Below are 19,075 nucleotides of genomic sequence, written 5' to 3' on the forward strand. Positions count from 1 at the left end.
TGATGAGCGCTCATGAAAAGATGGATCCAAATATTTTTTTTTTATTCACGTGATTTAAATGGTTTAATTTAAATTGGGTAAATAACTGTTAAGAATTGTTTTAATATGTAAACAAAAAAAGAGGTTCTGTTTGTTTACTCTCACCTTTCGTTTTCATTATATTTAATAATTCTCTTCACTATAATGTAAATTGTTAAGAAAATTGTTTTCTTTTAAGAAAATTGTTTTCTTTTAGTGCCTTCTGGAATGTTACCTAATTTTTTCTTTAGCCATTATTGCCAGAATTTCTATCTTCATCCCAGTGCCGATGAAGATAATATAAATTGTTAAGAAAATTGTTTTCTTTTAGTGTCTTCTGGAATGTTACCTAATTTTTTCTTTAGCCATTATTGCCAGAATTTCTATCTTCATCCCAGTGCCGATGAAGATAATATAAATTGTTAAGAAAATTGTTTTCTTTTAGTGTCTTCTGGAATGTTACCTAATTTTTTCTTTAGTCATTATTGCCAGAATTCCTATCTTCATCCCTGTGCCGGTGAAGACAAAGATAAAACTAATCTACAGTTTCTGCAATAGCCATCACTGAACTGCTTACAGAACTTACACTGAACTGCTTACAGAACTATGTGTCACTTGTATGCATTGTGAACTATCTGTTGGTGCAGCGACTTGTGTAGTGTTGGGATATTTTTGCTGATGATATCATCGGTGGTACAATTTTCCCAAAAGGAGCCGTCAATTGACTTGGTATATCTTCCTCCCTTCTGCTTGTCATGATCATTCAGCTAAAATTTGGGGGTCAACAGAGGTGAGGCAAAGAACCTCACCCCCCCCCCCGCTGAGACCTCTCCACAGGTGTGGCTGTACTGGACCGGTAGTCAATGACGGGTAAGATCCAATTACAATGGTACCAACCTAAGACAGGAGGCTGACGCCCTGAGGTCAGCTCATCCGAAGACGGGTAAGGACCATATGTATTGGACAACCTAAGGCAGGCACGGTCCATAAGCCACATGCTTGTTGTTTAAACAGAGAGGGGGAGATGTTGAGAGCCACAGCCAAAGGGGCCCCAGCAAACTTCCAGCTGCCAGCAAGCTTCAGACTGCCCCAGCAACATCTAGCTGATTGGCTCCTCTGCGGTGATGTTCATTGGGCTGTTTCCCTGCCCTTCAGACTGCCAGCTGATGATTGGCTCACAGCTGCCCCAGCAACATCTAGCTGATTGGCTCCTCCACGGAGCTGCTCATTGGGTGACTTCTTTGGCTCTGCCCACGCAACCCAGCCAATCGGCCTCAAGAGGAGGAGGATTGTGGGAGGAAAAGGCTGGTGTGGGGGAGAGAGGCTTGTGGAAGCCGGTGGTGGCAGTTGGGCTCTGAGGGTTTTTCCCTGGAGCGGTTTTGTTTGGCGTTTGTAGTTCTAAAAATAAAGTTAGTTTCTTTTTGACAAGTGGCTCCTGATTTGTGCCAAGCCAGACTTCTAATATATCTGTCCTCCTGGTTTGGGACTGTGAAATACAGAACATTTTTATTATAGTTACTAAAGAATTAGTAGGAAGCTAGGTGTTTAATGTCTAAAATCCAGCATCTCAGAAAGCTGAGAGGTGGTTTTATACTTCTGTTATATTTTGAAAGGTAGGCTAGCCTATGTACCTTCCTATATCAACTTTCGTCAAGAAATGGAAAATTTTCTCAGATTGTTGTCTGGAACTAATTTTGAAACAGCAGACCATGTTAACATGGTTTCTTTCTTTTTTCTTTATTGTTATTCTTTCAACAAATGTTTATTTGATGTGTGTTGTATGCTTGGCCCTATGATAGACAGTGGGGACATAATGGCAAATAAAATCAAAACACGGGCCCAACTTTAATGAAATTTATAGTCTCATGAAAATGACTGATTAAATGTCTGTCGCACTAAGATGGGGTGGGGTAAGACTAAGGGGATGTAAGAGACACAAGATCATGCCTTTCTGTTAAGGTTTGGAATATGTATACTTTGGTACCACAGACTGAAGTATATAATTTTCAGATGTGAGTCTGTAGATTGTCTATATCAGATTGACTTGGGGAACTTGTTTAAAAATGGAATCTGGGTGCTCACTTCAGCAGCACATATACTAAAATTGGAATGATACAGAGAAGATTAGCATGGCCCCTGTGCAAGGATGACACACAAATTCATGAAGTGTTCCATATTTAAAAATAAATAAGAACGAAATCTGGGCTCATGCCCAGACAAACAAAATAAGAATTTTGGGGGATGAGTCCTAGGATTGAGTCTGCATGAGATAGGGCTTCTTAGACACTCAAGCTTGAAAACTGTAGTTATTCAAGTGGGAAAGAAAAAAACAAACATGGATTTTTGTTTTGCTTGTTTCAAACACACACAGCAGTAGAATAGTGAACTACTATTATCCACAGTCTGCACTTTTCAAAATGTTGTCACGCTTGATTTATCCATCATTCATTCAGTCTTTTCCTTACCAAAATGTTAACATTTAGATATATTTTTTAATTATTATTTTTTTAGTTTTAGGTGGACATATATCTTTATTTTATTTTTATGTGGGGCTGAGGATCGAACCCAGTGCCTCATGCATGTGAGGCGAGCACTCTTCCTCTGAGCCACATTTAGATATTATCTTTTAACCCTTAACATTTAGATATTATCTTTTAACCCTTACCATATTTCTGTTAGCATCTCTTAAACACACACACACACACACACACACACACACACACACACACACAAAGAATATCTTCTTATATAACTGTTATCATGTCTAACAAACCAACATATTCTTGGTATCATTAATTTTGTTTATATTCACATTTCCCTGAATGTCTAAAATGGTGGTGTTGTTGTTGGTTTTTTTTTTTTTGGTCTTTCAAGTCTTTAATTTAGAAAACTCTCATTCCTCCAACTTCCCACCCCTCCTCCAGTGAATTGGTGAAGAGACTTGGGTTAATCATATCATACCTTGTTTAATTATCTGGATTTTCTTTTAGTTTCCATGATGTAATTTAACTAATTTAATTTGTTCCTGCACTCAAGTGTTTCTTAGATTGTGTTTTCTTTAGCACCACAAGAAGAGGCATATAATATAATGTCTGACTGGCCTATGTTTAGTAATGTTAAGATTGGATCATTCTGTTCAGATGGCAATAGCCTAGTAACTTCCTTTGTAAAATACTTGATTGAACTTTCATGTAATGGTTCCATCCTACTGATGATTTTTAGTTAGTTTAGTAGGGATAGCAAAATAATGATTTTCTAATTCTATTATTACTTTCTCATTGATCAGCAGTCGTTCTGCTGAGAAAGGAACGGGAACTCACCAAGTGGGGCTGTTGAGTTACCTTAAAGTACTATTCATAATATACAGGATGAGTACTTAAGTCTTTCTTTAATTGCCACTTTGCAGAGAAAGGTATTTTGGAGCCTTACTGTGATAGACTTGGCACAGCCAAACTGGATAATTTGAGGGAAGTTTAAGAAAAGGACTAGTTACAGCGACAAAGACAATATTTAAGGAAACTGGTAGGGAGAGTACAGTACTCCTGGGACTTTTGGACAAGAGTGATTTGGCAACTGACAGTAAGAGGCAAGGGAATATATCCCCTGCCCTTATTCTTCTCAGCCTTACAATCTCCTAGGGTCTCTCATTACCTGAAAGTCTAGTTTGCAGAGGAGTATATACAATCCATAAGGTATAGCAGAAAGATATAGCCAATGTCTGTTTCCCACTCTTTCTTTTTTTACTTTTGGCATCACGGAAACATTTAAAAAATACTTGGTGTGTTTGTCAGTTTTTTCATCCCTACTGATAACTCAGTTTGTCCTTTGATTGATGTACCCTCTTCTTATTTTGGTGCCCTTTGTTATGTTTTTGTGGTGCTGGGGATTGAACCCAGGGCCTCATGCATGCTAGCTAGATAAATGCACTACCACTGAACTACATCTCCAGCTCTGCCATGTTACTTGTTTAAGACCCTAATAATCTTTGATAAAGCGTCCTTATTTTTGCTACATTAAGATGCCCAGGTTCATCTTGTACATTTCTTGTTCCAGATTTGAAAATCAGCCATTTCTCCTGGAAACTTTCCTTTTGTAGGGTAGGATGTTTTGAATACTCATTGCTACTGGGTTCAGATTGTTTCTTGTCTTTATTCAGTGAATAGATTAAAAATTTTTTTTTTAGTCCATCTGGACATAATATCTTTATTTTTATGTGGACCTGAGAATTGAACCTAGGGCCTCGTGCGAGGCAAGAGCTCTACCACTACAATCCCAGCCCAGAATTTTGGTTTTGAAGAGAAGACAAGGTACTTCATACAGATTATTTTACCACCTTGACATCAGCTAGGCTAAATCATTTGAAGTTGTTTTAAATATTTAGGAATTGCTTTCTTTTTAATTTAAGTTTATTTTTTTTTGTATGTAAAACTTTTCCATGGAAACTATTCAAGATGTTTAGAAGAATCTCACTTTCATCCATCTCCTCTTCTACTCTCTTCTCTTCCCTTTCCTGTTCTTTTTTTTAAATTCATATTTTTATCCATTTCTGATACATAGTAACATATACAGTGACCCTATCTTGGTGTATGGAGATCTTCCTTTCTTTTTGGTAGCTGCATAGTTTGCTGTTTTGTAACATTGTTTATTCAATTTCATATCAGTGGACATTTGTGGTGTTCATGATCTTTTGCAGTTAGTAACATTCCATGTAAGTCAGTTCAGGGGTGGGGATATAGCTTAGTTGGGAGAGTCCTTGCCTTGTGTGCACAAGGCCCTGCGTTCTAATCCCCAGCACCACACACGCACACAAAGACAAAAGCATATAAGTCAATTCATATTTTTGCCAGGGTGTCTTTAGAGTTGGTTCCTAGAAGTGAGATTGCAGAGTCAAGGAGTTAAGATGTTTCACATTTGCACTGGTATGAGGGGTTATCTATTGTCCTCGTGAACAGTATGCTAAGACTTTTGAATTTTAATAGGTGAAAAGTAAGGACTCAGTACAGTTGTAATTTGTTTCTCTTATGAATTAGAATTATGAACATCTCAGATTTTAAGGGCCATTTAAAGTTTTTTTTTCCTTCATTTTTTAGGAGTTTCTTTTAATGTATTAAGGATGATAGCCCTATTTCTGTGGCAAAATGCAAATATCTACAATTTTTTTAAAGAGAGAGATGAGGTGAGAGGGAGAGAGAAAGAATTTTTTAATATTCATTTTTTAGTTTTCGGTGGACACAACATCTTTGTTTGTATGTGGTGCTGAGGATCGAACCCAGTGCCGCGTGCATGCCAGGTGAATGCGCTACCACTTGAGCCACATTCCCAGCCAGCCACACAATTTTTTTAAAAAGAATATTCAGATTAGTCTTCTCTATTGTTGCTTAAAAGACTTTGAGTCATAGATAGATTTTCCTCATGTCCGGGTTATAAAGAGATTTATCCATATTTTCTTCTAAGATACATCCAATTTTGTCTTTAGTAGGGAGTGAATCCAGGGGTGCTTAACCTGCTAAGCCACATTCCCCAGCCCTTTTTTTGAATTTCATTTAGAGACAGTGTCTCACTGAGTTATTTAGGGCCTCACTAAATTGCTGAGACTGGCCTTGAACATTTGATCCTCCTGCCTCAGCCTCCTGAGCCGCTGGGATTACAGGGGTGCACCACTATGTCCAGCTTCAATTTTATATTTATCCAGATAGCTATCTGGTTATCTTCACAGCCTTTATTTTAAAATGACTATCTTTATTGGGCTAAGATGTCACTTTTTTCATATGTTACATTTCCATATGTACTTGGAATTATTTCTAAACTTTCTCTTGCATTGGTCTGTCTTGTTTATTCGTGTGCTAGTACCACATGCCAATTATTAAGACTTTATCTTTTAGCTTTTATTATCTAGTAGGGCCATTCTTTACCTCCACTCTCCCATGCACATATTAAAGAGCGTGTTTTTTTTATTGTTATAGAAGAGAAACTGTTTATTTGTTAGAGGATCATAATCATGATCCCCTCGAGTTTTTTTTAATATTTATTTTTTTTATAGTTTTCGGTTGACACAACATCTTTATTTTATTTTTATGTGGTGCTGAGGATTGAACCCAGCGCCCCGCACATGCCAGGCGAATGCGCTACCGCTTGAGTCACATCCTCAGCCCAAGAGCGTGAGTTTTTAAATCAGAGAAAACTAGTTTCAAACATTGGCTTTAGGATTTACTAGGTTTTGGTGCTTAATAATTTACTAGAGCTCTATGATATCCAGTTATACCATGTTTATTATTATTAAATAACATAAACAGAACTGCCTTGTCAAGCTTAGCCAACTAATATATATATTATATATGTGTATAATACACACACGCATGTGCGCTTGCTTGATTTCTAAGAATGTGTGTTTTGAATAGTGAAAGAATGTGGAGTTGGAAGTCCTGAATTCTACTCTTGACTCTCAATTGTAAATTAAAACAACTGTATGGACTTTGAACCTTGGTTGTATTTAGGAGTATAATACTAGAGTCACTAATCAAAACCATTTCCAAATTAACTTGTCTGTAGATATGAGTTTATTTACATTCCCAATCTTATATTTTAGATACATGCTTCCATTTTTCTTTGAATGGTTACTTGGGTTTTACTACTTCTATAACAGTAAGAAAATGTTTCTCCAGTTTTTATCATCCATCCTAAAGGGATTATTCATGTCATCCTAATTGTATTTTCTCTGCTCAGTTCTAGTAGGCTAGTGGTTAGGGAGGCTTAGTGGTGAAGGCCTAAGTGATTAAGAGTGTGAGTTCTGGAATCAGGCTATGATGTGTGAATCCCACTCAGGTCAGACACTTTTAGTTCTCTGACTTTTGGGCAAAGTTCTTAACAGTTTTAACATTCAAGTATATCATTTTCCCATACTAAATGGTATAATGCATATGAAGTGCTTTGCATAGTTCCTGGTGTTTTGTAAATGTTAGCAATTATTATCACCATTGCTTGTTATCACTGTGTATCTTAATGATTTGTCCTGGAGTTTTGTGTTGACCATGTGAATTATTAGCTATCTTCTGACTCCTTGGGCCAGGTTTTATTTATTTGTGTGACCTTGGACAAGTTGTCTAACTTCTTAGAGCCTGAACATATTTAATCTGCAAAATAGGAACTTTATAGGTTTTAATTCTGAGGATTAAATGAAATCATAGCATCATAGTTACACACACTGATACATGTTAATAGTTACTTTTCTTCTGGCTTTATCTGTAGTATTGATTTGATGAAAGCTCAACTATAGGTAAAATTACTACTTAGAAACTTGGGAGGAAAATTGAATATGATACTTTATTTTTAATATTTCTTGAATCTGATCTATGATTTCTCTTTTTGCTGTCCCACCCAAATCCAATTTTTCAATTGAACATTCATGGAATAGTGGGATAGCCTAGGAATATGCCAATATGATCCACACTCTTTATCTTTTTCAAAATCCTAGTGCTTTTTGTCATGTGGTCTCAGCCTACCTGTTTATTTAATCTTAATTTCTACTAGTCCCCCAGACTGTGCTCCAGGTAGATTTTCTTGTTTTCTTCAGTAATTTATTTGTTCTTTCCTACCTTTGCTTTCCTATTTCTGGGGCCTACCTTTTCCTTTCCTTGAGTTCTCCCCCATGTCCTGTTTACTAGTTTTCTCATCTTTGTAGTGTAATGTAAATCATAATTGTATTACATTGTTATTTTCTTTTATGAGATATTATAGTATAACTGGTCTCAGGTAGTTATACCATTTTTATTATTATATTATAGCTGTTTGGTATGGGCCTGTTTTCTGTGTTAATCTTCCTTCTCTATTTAAATTCCTTAAGATTAAATAATTCTGAATATTAGTATTCTGTTAATATAATTCTGAATATTAGTATTCTGTTAATATTTACTGTTTGTTTTGAATGATTACCTTTCTGTCCCCATTCTCCCATTCTTTCTCTCTCTGAATCAGGACGCTTTCAGTAATGGAACCCAACTTGAATTTTTGTACACAAAAAGAATTGATAGATTCAGTGAACTTTGATCTTATTAAAGGTAAAAGATTCAGTTGCATTTCTCTGAGTACTGGAATGTAGACCTCAAATGCAAGCAAAGCCCTCTTTCTGTATTTTCATATACTTTATGTTGACATAGTTTTCCCTGATTATAGACTGATTTTAGTTACATGTGGAAATATGGGTGGCCAGAATGCCAGAGCTTTGTATGTAATAGCTTCAGCTGTGACTACTGACTTCAGATCTTTGAATTTTAAATGTAGACCTCTGAAAGAAAGGATTCATTGATTCATTGATTGAATTCATTGGTTACTTGAGTCATGTGCCTATTTCTTAACTAATCAATTTTGATAAGGAGGTTACAATCACATGAGAACTGTAAGAATGGACAGGTAGTTTCCAGGAAAATGAAGGCAGTGGGGCAGAGTAGACAGTATCGTAGATATTCACGCTAATACCCCTTCCTTTTTCTCCCTTTTTCTTGATTTTAGAAAAGTCACCTAAACTCTTCTAAACTGCATTTTACTCAGCCTGTAAGATGGAGTGAATAATAATGTACTTCTTAGAGTGGTGATGAGGATTAAATGAGATAAGCTTTGCACATTTTTTTCATAGCAGTATTTGAAACCTCACAGAATTAGTGTAATCTGATAAGTGACTTCTTGATCTTTTTTGCCAATAGGCCCTGTATTCCTCTGTCTTGACTCCAAGGTTTTTCACCTGCAGGAGCTTATCTTGCTACTCCAGGTTGCTAACTGACCTGTTGGCATTACCCCACTTGGCCCCATTTCCCATTGCATCTATAGTCTTCTTGAGTAGAAGAGGAAAAACTTAATAACTTCACATATTTTTTATAGTTTGTATTTGTTATTCTTAAATGGATTATTATTAAATTATTATCTGAGTAGAAACAGTGGACTTGTTTTATAATTGTAGCATTCAGCCCAGTCCTTGGCTTACTCTTCTTTCTTCTAGTAGTTCCAGAGTAACCATTGAATTTAGTGAATTGAAGGCTGAGAGCCTATTATAAAGATTCCTTTTTACCTATATTGGTCAGGAATTTTTTTAAACATTTATTTATTTATGTATCTTTAGTTTTAGGCGAACACATTATTTTGTTTTTATGTGGTTCTGAGTATCAAATCCAGTGCCTCATGCATACTAGGTGAGCGTGCTACCACTGAGCCACAACCCCAACCCCTTGGTCAGGAATTTTTGATTGTACAAAATTGAAAACCCAACCAAAATTTTAAAAAAGCCTCTGAATATTTCTTAGGTAGATTCTATGTCCAGTAATGTCATTTAAAAAAAATTTTTTTTAGACATAATACCTTTATTTATTTATTTATTTGTTTGTTTATTGATGTGGTCCTGAGTATCAGACCCAGTGCCTCACATATGCTAGGCAAGCACTCTATCACTGAGCTACAACACCAGCCCTTCAGTAATGTCTTGATTCAAAGCTCAAATGATGCGACTAGAAGTTGGGTTTCCAGATCTCTTTCTTCTTATTTCCTTTCTTAATTAGGCAGCTCTTAGTGGTTGCAAGATGAGGCCATTAGTTTCACTTACAATGAAAAGAAAAATTCTTCTTCTGACCTTCATATAGTTTCTACTGACCAACTTAGGTCATGTTCCTCTATCTGAACAAATCATGATGATCATAGAATAGTTGCTAATGAGCTTAATAGGTCTGCTTCAGTCTCAGAACTAGGGAGTGAGCCAGCCAAAACCAAGGTATGTTAGAGTTGCAGGAGGGATTGGTGGAAATTGGATTTCATTTATCAAGAGAAAAGGAAATGACATGATGGACAGTGCCAAACAACATATACCTCCCTACTAAAAGGGAAACTCATCATTAAGGGAAACCCAAATAGTGATAGTTTATATTTTATTTTTTTTGGAAATGGCTTTTCTCAAGTAGAAAACATTATTTAAAAATTATTGAATTTTCCAACATTAGAACTTTACCATCCAGTTCTTAGAGACTGACTTCAAGACCACCAACTGGGATAAAGTTTGTTTTTATTTTTTTAAAGAGAGAGGGGGTGGGGGGAGAGAGAGAGAGAGAGAGAGAGAGAGAGAGAGAGAGAGAGAGAGAGAGAGAGAGATTGATTCAGTTTTCAATGGACACAACATCTTTATTTTTTATGTGGTACTGAGGATCGAATCCAGCACCCCGTGCATGCCAGGTGAGCGTGTTACTGCTTGAGCCACATCCCCAGCTCTAAAGTTTGTTTTTAAGGGAAAGATACCTTTATGCTACTTTGCCTTGGTGATATATACATGTCTTTTGGTGACATAGTGAAGGATTGCCAGATGCCTGTCAGTAGAATAAGCCATATCAGAACCAAATACAGATTCTTGTGCTTTATACAATCCTACCATATAAGAATTGGAACTGGGAGAGGTTGTATGCTGGATTTTGTATTTTTAATAGGATTTAGGTGATTGTATAGCCCTGTTTGAGAGGGACTGAATAGTTGCCAAGTAGCTAGATAGTATACCTCCTACATACCTGTACCACTTTCAGGAAGCTGCTGAGAGGACAACAAGTTAAATTGAAGTGGGAATAAATGGAAAAAGTCTTGCCTCCCATTTAATAGACATTCTTTTCTCTTTTAGAAACAGTTAAAGGACATGCGTTCCCTGACTCTTGCCAGGTGATGCATTGCACTGCCTTGGGACTTGGTCAGCAAAAAGGCCATCACCAGATGAGGCCTCTGTACCTCTAGAACCATGTGCAAAATACTGCCCCCCCCATTTTAAATACAGTTAAAACACACACATACACGGAGTTGAAGAAGACACCTGGCTACATGAAAGAGGATGGTCCCTTTCTGACTCTTGCTGAACAAGCTGGTTTTGTTTTATTTGGTTGATATGAAATTTTTTTATAATTCCCACAACCTGTTCTGTGGCTTGCTATAATGAAAGAACTTGCTGTTTTCTATACTAATTTATGAAGAAATGTTTTAACGTGAAAAGACTACAAAAGAATAGTTTATTGCCAGGTGCAGTGATATATACCTGTAATCCCAGTGGTTTGGGAGACTGAGGCATGAGGATTGCAAATTCAAATTTAGCTTCAGTAGTTTAGTGAGGCCCTAAGTTGTAGGTGGACACAATGCCTTTATTTTATTTATATGTGGTGCTGAGGATCCAGCCCAGGGCCTCTTATGTATTGGGCCAGTGCTCTACCACTGAGCCATAACCCCAACCCGAGGCCCTAAGCATTTTAGCAAGGCTCTGAATCAAAAGAAAAAGGGCTGGGGATGTCGCTTAGTAGTTAAGTACCCCTGGGTTCAATTCCTGATCAAAGAAAAAAAAAGAATAGTTTAATATATAGAAAAATATATAATAGATGTTTTCACAAATTTAAAATAGATTGGAGTCAGGCATGGTGGCACAGTCCTGTAATCCCAGCAGCTCTGGAGGCTGAGACAGGAGGATCTCAGTTCAAAGCCAGTCTTTGCAAAAGCGAGGCACTAAGCAGCTCAGTGAGACCCTGTCTCTAAATAAAGTACAAAATATGGCTGGGGGTGTGGCTCAGTGGTTGAGTATCCCCTGAATTCAATCCTCACTACCCCCTTCACCCCAAAAAAGAGAGAGATTGGAAATTTACTGTTGTGAAATTAAATTGCTTTTGCTGAGGCTGGCTTTGAACTTTTGATCTTCCTGCTTCAGCCTCCTAAACTGCTGGAATTACAGGCATGTGCCACTATGCCCAGCTAAAGACAATTTCTGATTATGTAAGTGGCTGTTTGGGCTTCTGAGCTATTATTTTATTCTGATGCTCTATATGTAAGTTCCTTGAGAATGGATATCTGATTATCTTATTCACTGATGTATAACAAATTCTTGGAGCAGTGTCTGATCTACTGTAAGTTTTCCACAAATACTTTCTGAATTATAAGAAAATATCTTTTGCTTGTTTTGGTGACAAAGGTTAGGAGATATTGTATAATTGGTTATTTGTTTTAATCTATACTGTATTCTTACGGAAAGTATGTTTTAAAAATACAAGAGGTCTAATGAAGATACTTTATAGTTGTTTTCCCTTCACGGTCTCTGAATTTTGGACGAGGGACCAAACCCGGTAATGTTCTTTTTTATAAGATTCTGCACATTTATTAATGGTTGCAACAGTCTCATGGGCTGGGTGAGAGAGAGAGATTATTGCCACTTTTTAAGTAAAATTAAACCACAGAATAGGTAATTAAATTGCCTAAAGTCATATATCCAGTAAGTGGCAGACTTTCCAATCTTAGTGTGTAGTATAGTGAGGAGAGCATCAGTTTAATGTGCTACAAAGAAGTGTTTACATTTAAGGCAGAGTACATTGTACACAGAATGCACTAAATGAAGAATAATTGAGTTTCCTGCAAAGTGTAGGTATCCGTAAAGAATGAAGTGACAAATTGAGATATGAAGTACTATGGGGAAGATTTAAGTATTTATTGACTGTGTTGGAGGGAGAAGATAAGTCCCATGGTATTCCATTTTAGAAGTGGTGGTCTAGAACTTGACCATATGAGGAATGAAAGCCAGATCTTTGAACCTGCAGTATAGTTGCCTACTGAAACATATCTTTGTTGGGTTTGTCACGTTTGGAAAGTTGGTAAAGCAATCTAAGCTATAAAACATGGTGATCTAAAGTAGATAGTTATGGTGGTGATGATTATCATTAAACAGTAGATGGTAGTAACATTTTACCCAGTTGGGGTAAGGTAATGGAAAAATAAGAAAAAAATATTTATTTGATAAAAGGATTAATGGGCCTACAGTAGAATTGAATATTTATTAGTTATGGATGATAATATGGCTTTTGAATATGAGGAATGTGTCAGTGTACAGGCTTGTTTGTATGAATCTGTCATTTGGGATGGACCTGTATTGACTGGATTTTAAAATATGATGGTTAGAATACAATAGAATACAATTATTGGAGCCAGTGATAAAATTAGAGGTTCAAGGTGAAAATTGGAATTTTGGAAACTTGTATCTACCACCTTGAGCTTGACAACTTTCTGATAAACAAACATTTTCCCTGTGAGGTTGGTAATGACATTAATAAATATAGTTTTTCTATATTATGAAATGGGTTAGTGTTTGGAAGGACTGCATGATTTAGTGAGCCAGTATTTTTTTTAAAAATATAGTTTTAGAAGTTGATGGACCTTAATTTTATTCATTTGTTTATATGTGGTGCTGAGGATTGAACCCAGTGCCTCACACATGCTAGGCAAGTGCTTTACCACTGAGCCACAACCCTAGCCCAGAGCCAGTATTTTCTAAATGGCCAGATTATGATGTTACAAAATCATTCATGAATACAGTTGAAAACTGAGTATGAAAAGTTTATTGAAGGGCTAGGGTTGTGGCTCAGTGACAGAGTGCTTGCCTCTCACGTGTGAGGCACTGATTTTGATCCTTAGCACCACATAAAAATAAATAAACAAAAGAAAGACATTGTGTCGATGTATAATTAAAAAAATATTGTGTCTATGTATAACAACAACAACAACAAAATGGTTATGGAAGTGGGGGAGAAGGTGGGGAGTAACATTGGCCAAATTATATTGTTTTGTTATATGGGTGTACGAATATGTAATAACAAATGCTACCATTATATACAAGTGTAATATACCAATAAAAAATGTGGGGAAAAAAGATTTACTGTGCATAGTCAGTAAATGACTATTTATCATACATGAAAAAATTAGTGCTTATGCCTTCTTTAGTAATTCTAGGGATAACTAGTTTTTTAAAAAGCTATATATTCTTTAGAACGATTCTAAAAAACAAGAAGAAAGAAAGAAAAGTTCATTGATATGGTTTCTCACTCCACATTGCAACCAAACTTTAAGAAACACTACTTGTTGAGTTTGGTATAGTAGTAAAGTATTTCCATAATTATCTGAAAAGGCTATTAAAATGCTCTCTTCCCTTTCCAACTACCTGTGTGAGGTTGGATTTTCATGTTTCAACCAAGACAATGTATTGTAACAGGTAGGATGTAGAATTTAGATATGAAAGTCCAGCTGTTTTCTATGAAACTAGACACCAAAAAGATTTGTAAAAATGAAAGTCCAAGGAAAAATGGGTTTTGTTTTCTGTGCAGTGCTGAGGATTAAAGCCAGAGCATTACACATGGAAATGGATTTCTTTGATATTGGGTTTATTCTGTTGGGGTTTGCTAAGCTTCTTGAGTCAATAGGTTTGTGTTCTTCCACAAATATGGGAAGTTTTCAATTTTTATTTCTTCAAATATTTTTCCTGCACCACATCTTTCTGTGACTTTTTTTTTTTTAAAGAGAGGAGAGAGAGAGAGAGAGAGAGAGAGAGAGAGAGAGAGAGAGAGAGAGAGAGAAAGTTTTTTTTTTTTTAATATTTATTTTGTAGTTTTCGGGGGATACAACATCTTTGTTTGTATGTGGTGCTGAGGATCAAACCCGGGCCGCACACATGCCAGTTGAGCGCGCTACCACTTGAGCCACATCCCCAGCCCCCCTCTGTGACTTTTATGATACAAATATTCTTAAGCAAGTACTCAACTGCTGAACTACACTTATAACTCCAAAATAGTTTTAGTAAAAATGTTATTTATATTATAATGAGATTTGTTTTTAATAACTTTCTTGATCTGTTTCTGCTGCTATAACAGAATACCTGAGACTGGATAATTTTTTAAAAATAGAAATTTATTTTCTCACAATTCTGGAGGCTGGGAAGAATTAAGGTCAAGGAGCTAGGAAATTCTGTTGTCTGATGATAGTTCAGTTTCTTAAGTTGGAGCCTTGAATGCCATGTCTTGCCAAAGGGAAGAACACTGTGTCCTCATATAGCAGAAGGTGGGGCAGGGGCAAAAAAAAAAAGGGGGGGGCCAAATTGCTGCAGGAAGCCCTTTTATTCTGACATTAATGATTCATGAAGACAGAGCCCTCATGACTTAAACACCTGCCAAAAGGGCCCCACTTCCCAATATTGTTTCTTTGGAAATTAAGTTTTCAGCACAAAAATTTTGGGGGACACAGACCATAGCACATTCATTCTGATCATCTGTCTCTTGATCCTTGTGTTAAGAACACTCATGTTTAATGTGATTATTGATATATTGGGATTTAAGTTCCCCCGCCCTGCTTTCTTTTGGTGCAGGCATTGAATCCAGGGGTGCTTTACCACTCAGCCATATTCTCCAGCCCTTTTCTTTTTTTTTTTTGCAACAGGGTCTTACTAAGTTGTGTAGGGCCTCACTAAGTAGTAAACCTGGCCTCAAACTTTTGATCCTTCCGAGTTGCTGAAATTACAGTGCACCACATCTGGCTAAGTCTGTCTTTATATTGTTTTGTGCTTCTTCCCTTAATTTTCATTACTGTTTCTTCTTTCTTGCTTTTGAGTAGACTTTTTTTCTTTTTTCTTTTGTGGTGCTGGAGATTGAACCCAGGGCCTTATGTATGAGATGCAAGCATTCTACCAACTGAGATATATCCCCAGCCTCATTTTAACTTATCTAATGTGTTCCATACTGTGGATATTGTTAGCTGTTGCTACTCTAGGTATTTCAACATTCGTTTTTAACTTTTCACAGTCTATTTATAATCAATAACCTTGCCCTCATATTGTTGTTATCTTTGTCCTCTGTGTTGTAATTTTCTTATTGTTATATACATTGAAAAGACATTAATTAATTTACAGTTTTTGCTTTCAGTTGTCACACTTACTTTATTTATTTACTGATTAATTTTTGCCCACTATTTTTTAAATTGGTGCATTGCATTTGTACATATTGATGGAATTTGTTGTTAATATTTTTGTACATGTGCACCATATAATAATATGTAATTTGGCTGATATCACTCCCTAACATTTCTCACTCCCCATCTCCCTTCTTTGGTCTCTTTCCTCTACTGATCTCCCCTGGGTTTTCATGAGACTCTCCCCAACTTTCTTTTCCTTCTTCCTCTCTAGCTTCTGCATATGGGAGGAAACATACAACCTTTGACCTTCTGAGTTTGACTACTTACTTTACTTAATATGATGGTCTCTAGTTTGATCTATTTTCCTGCAGATGACATAATTTCATTTTTCTTTATGGCTGAATAAGACTCCATTCCACCCATCCATTGATGGATACCTAGGCTGGTTTCATAGTTTGACTATTGTAAATTGTGCTGCTATAAACATCGGTATACATACATCATTTTAGTATGATGACTTTAATTCTTTACGATAAATACTGAAGAGTGGTATAACTGGGTCATATGGTGGTTTCATGCCTAGTTTTTGAGGAACCTCCATACTGATTTTCACAGTGCTTTTAATAATTTACAATCCCATCAACAGTGTAAACATTATTTTTTTCCACATTGTCTCAGCATTTATTATTATTTGTATTCTTGATGACTACCATTTTGACTGGTGTAAGATGAAATTTCAGTGTAGTCTCAATCTGCATTTCCTTAATTGTTAATGATGTTGAACATTTTTTCATATATTTGTTGATCATTTGTATTTCTTCTTTTGGAAAGTATCTGTTTAGTTCATTTGCCCATTTGTCAATTGGGTTATTTGATTTTGCCAGACTTATTTTAAATAATTCAGTAGAAGAAAAGATACCATTTCTGTTGCTCTTTTTTTTTTTCCCTTGGCTCATGTTCCAAATTTCTATAATTTCCCTTCTGTCTGAAGAAATTCCTTTAGGAGTCCCCTATTCCTTACCCCCTCACCACAGTGAGGAGGGGGAGGGACAGGGGGAGGGGGAGGAATTAAAAAGAAGATTGCATGAAAATCAAAAGGAGAGCTAGAATAGAGGAAAGGGATCCAGCGGGAGGGAGAGGAGGGCATGGGGGAAGTGCTGGGAAACAAAATCTACCAAATTATGCTGTGTTGATATATGAATATATCACAGTGAATCCCACAATGAACAATTATAATGGACTAATTGAAATAATATAATAAAAAGGAGATCGGGAGAATAGAGCAAGTGGATCAAGGAGAGGAGAGAGAAAGAATATACTGGGGAATGTGATTGATCAGATTATGTGTATGTATGAATCCGCCTATTAATAACTATACACCAATAAAAATATTTAAAGGGTTCTACTTTCAGAAGTTTCACATGATCAATGTAGAGAAATCTGCAGTTACTCAGTTCAACCCCCTCCCCCATAAGTTATGTGTTATTTTCTTCTGTTTGTGCTCAAGATATTTTCATCTTTAATTCAGCAATAATGATATATTTGAAAATGGATTTCTTTTGTTGGAGTTTGCTGAGCTACTTGAATCAGTGGGTTTATGTCCTTCAGCACATATAGGAAGTTTTCCCTCTTTATTTCTTCAAACATTTTTCCTGCATTACATTGTTTTTTCTGTCCTTGACTCTTTATTTTTAAATATGTATTTTTTTAGTTGTAAATGGGCACAATGCCTTTATTTTATTTATTTTTATATGGTGCTGAGGATTGAACCCAGTGCTAGGCAAGCACTCTGCTACTGAGCTACAACCCCAGTCCTGTCCTTGACTCTTATGGTACAAATATTCCCCTTTTGGGTATCATCCCATAAATCTATGGTCCTCTGTTGATTAAAGAAATTTCTTTTCTCTCTGTTGTTAAGATTGGTAATTTCTACTGATGTATCTTCAAGTATATATTTCTATGATTTTATTGAGCTTATCAAGTGTATATTTTGCATTTTGGTTATTGAATTTCTTTATTCTAAATTTTCCATTTGGGGATGGACACAATGGCTCATGCTTATAATTCTAGTGACCTGGGAGGCTAAGGCAGAAGAATCACAAGTTTTAGCCTAGTTTCTGCAAGTTAGTGATATTTTTTCTCAAAAATAAAAAAAGAAAAGAGCTGGGAATGTAGCTCAGTAGTAAATTGCCCCTGCATTCAATCTCTAGTACTACCATAAATAAATGAATTTATTTTCCATTTGATTCTTCTAAGTATTGCCTAGAGTATCTTTCCATTTCTTTTAAGAGTGTTTGCCCTTATATTGGGGGCATTTTAATAATAATTGCTCTAAGAACTTCATCAGATAATTCTATTCCATGTATCATTTTCACATTGGTATCTGTTCTTTGTCTTTTTCAGTTTTTCTTCGGAAATAATTATAGACTCACAGAAAGTTGTACATATAGTGCAGAGAGGTCTAGTGTACCTTTCATCCATTTATCATTCCCTAATAGTTTTCCCTAACTATAGTAACTATACTATATTTATTATTATTAACTATACTATATTTATTTTTATATGGTGCCCATTTTCCAATCAGGTAGTTGCAGTTAATTAGATATATGTGTATAATGCTTTGCATGTTTTTCATATGTAGATTCCAATAGCCATCACTAAAATAAAATTACAGAGCTATTCCTTCATCACAAAGATCCTCATATTTGTTTTAGCCCAGAAGATCATACTTCCAGATCCCACATCCCTAACTCTGGCAGTCATTAATCAGTTCACCCTCTGAAAAATTTTATTTGAAGTATGTTATTAAAATGAAATCATACCACACGTGATCTTTCGAGATTGTTTTTTTCACTCATCATAGGACCTCTGAGATCCATCCAAGTTGTTTGGTTATTATAGCTATATCGGTAATTTGTTCTCTTTTATTACAGAGTATTATTTCATGGTGTGGATGTACCGCATTTTGCTTAGCCATTCATCTACTGAAGGTCATTTTTGTTTTTTCTACTTTTTGGCTGTTACAGAGAGCTGCTACAAATGTTTATATACTGGTTTTTGCATGAACATTGTTTTCCTTTCTCTGGGATAAATGCCCATGAATGCAGTGCTGAGATCTATGTTAGATGCTGAGAAGGTATTTTCCAGAGTGGACCTACTGTTTTGCATGCTTATCTGCAATGTATGAAAGATCCAGTTTCTTTGAATCAGCATTGCTATTGCAACTATTTTTCATATTATTCTAATGAATGTGTAGTGTTTATCTCATAGTGATTTTAATTTGCCTTTCCTTAATGACTAATGATGTTGAATATCTGTGTTTATTTGCCATCATTATCTCCTC

The 19,075-nt window shown here is 36.0% G+C and overlaps 1 protein-coding gene and 1 non-coding gene across 5 annotated transcripts in view; both read left to right on the forward strand.

The window, feature by feature from the left end:
- Positions 1-19,075, forward strand: part of Rock1 (Rho associated coiled-coil containing protein kinase 1) — a 146,994-nt gene that overhangs the window by 8,579 nt on the left and 119,340 nt on the right. The gene's annotated exons all lie outside the window — the stretch shown is intronic.
- Positions 2,093-2,199, forward strand: LOC120886713 (U6 spliceosomal RNA). The gene has a single exon (XR_005729796.1). It is a non-coding gene; the product is annotated as a U6 spliceosomal RNA (small nuclear RNA).

Source organism: Ictidomys tridecemlineatus, chromosome 13 (genome assembly GCF_052094955.1).
Source record: "Ictidomys tridecemlineatus isolate mIctTri1 chromosome 13, mIctTri1.hap1, whole genome shotgun sequence".
NCBI classification, from domain to species: domain Eukaryota; kingdom Metazoa; phylum Chordata; class Mammalia; order Rodentia; family Sciuridae; genus Ictidomys; species Ictidomys tridecemlineatus.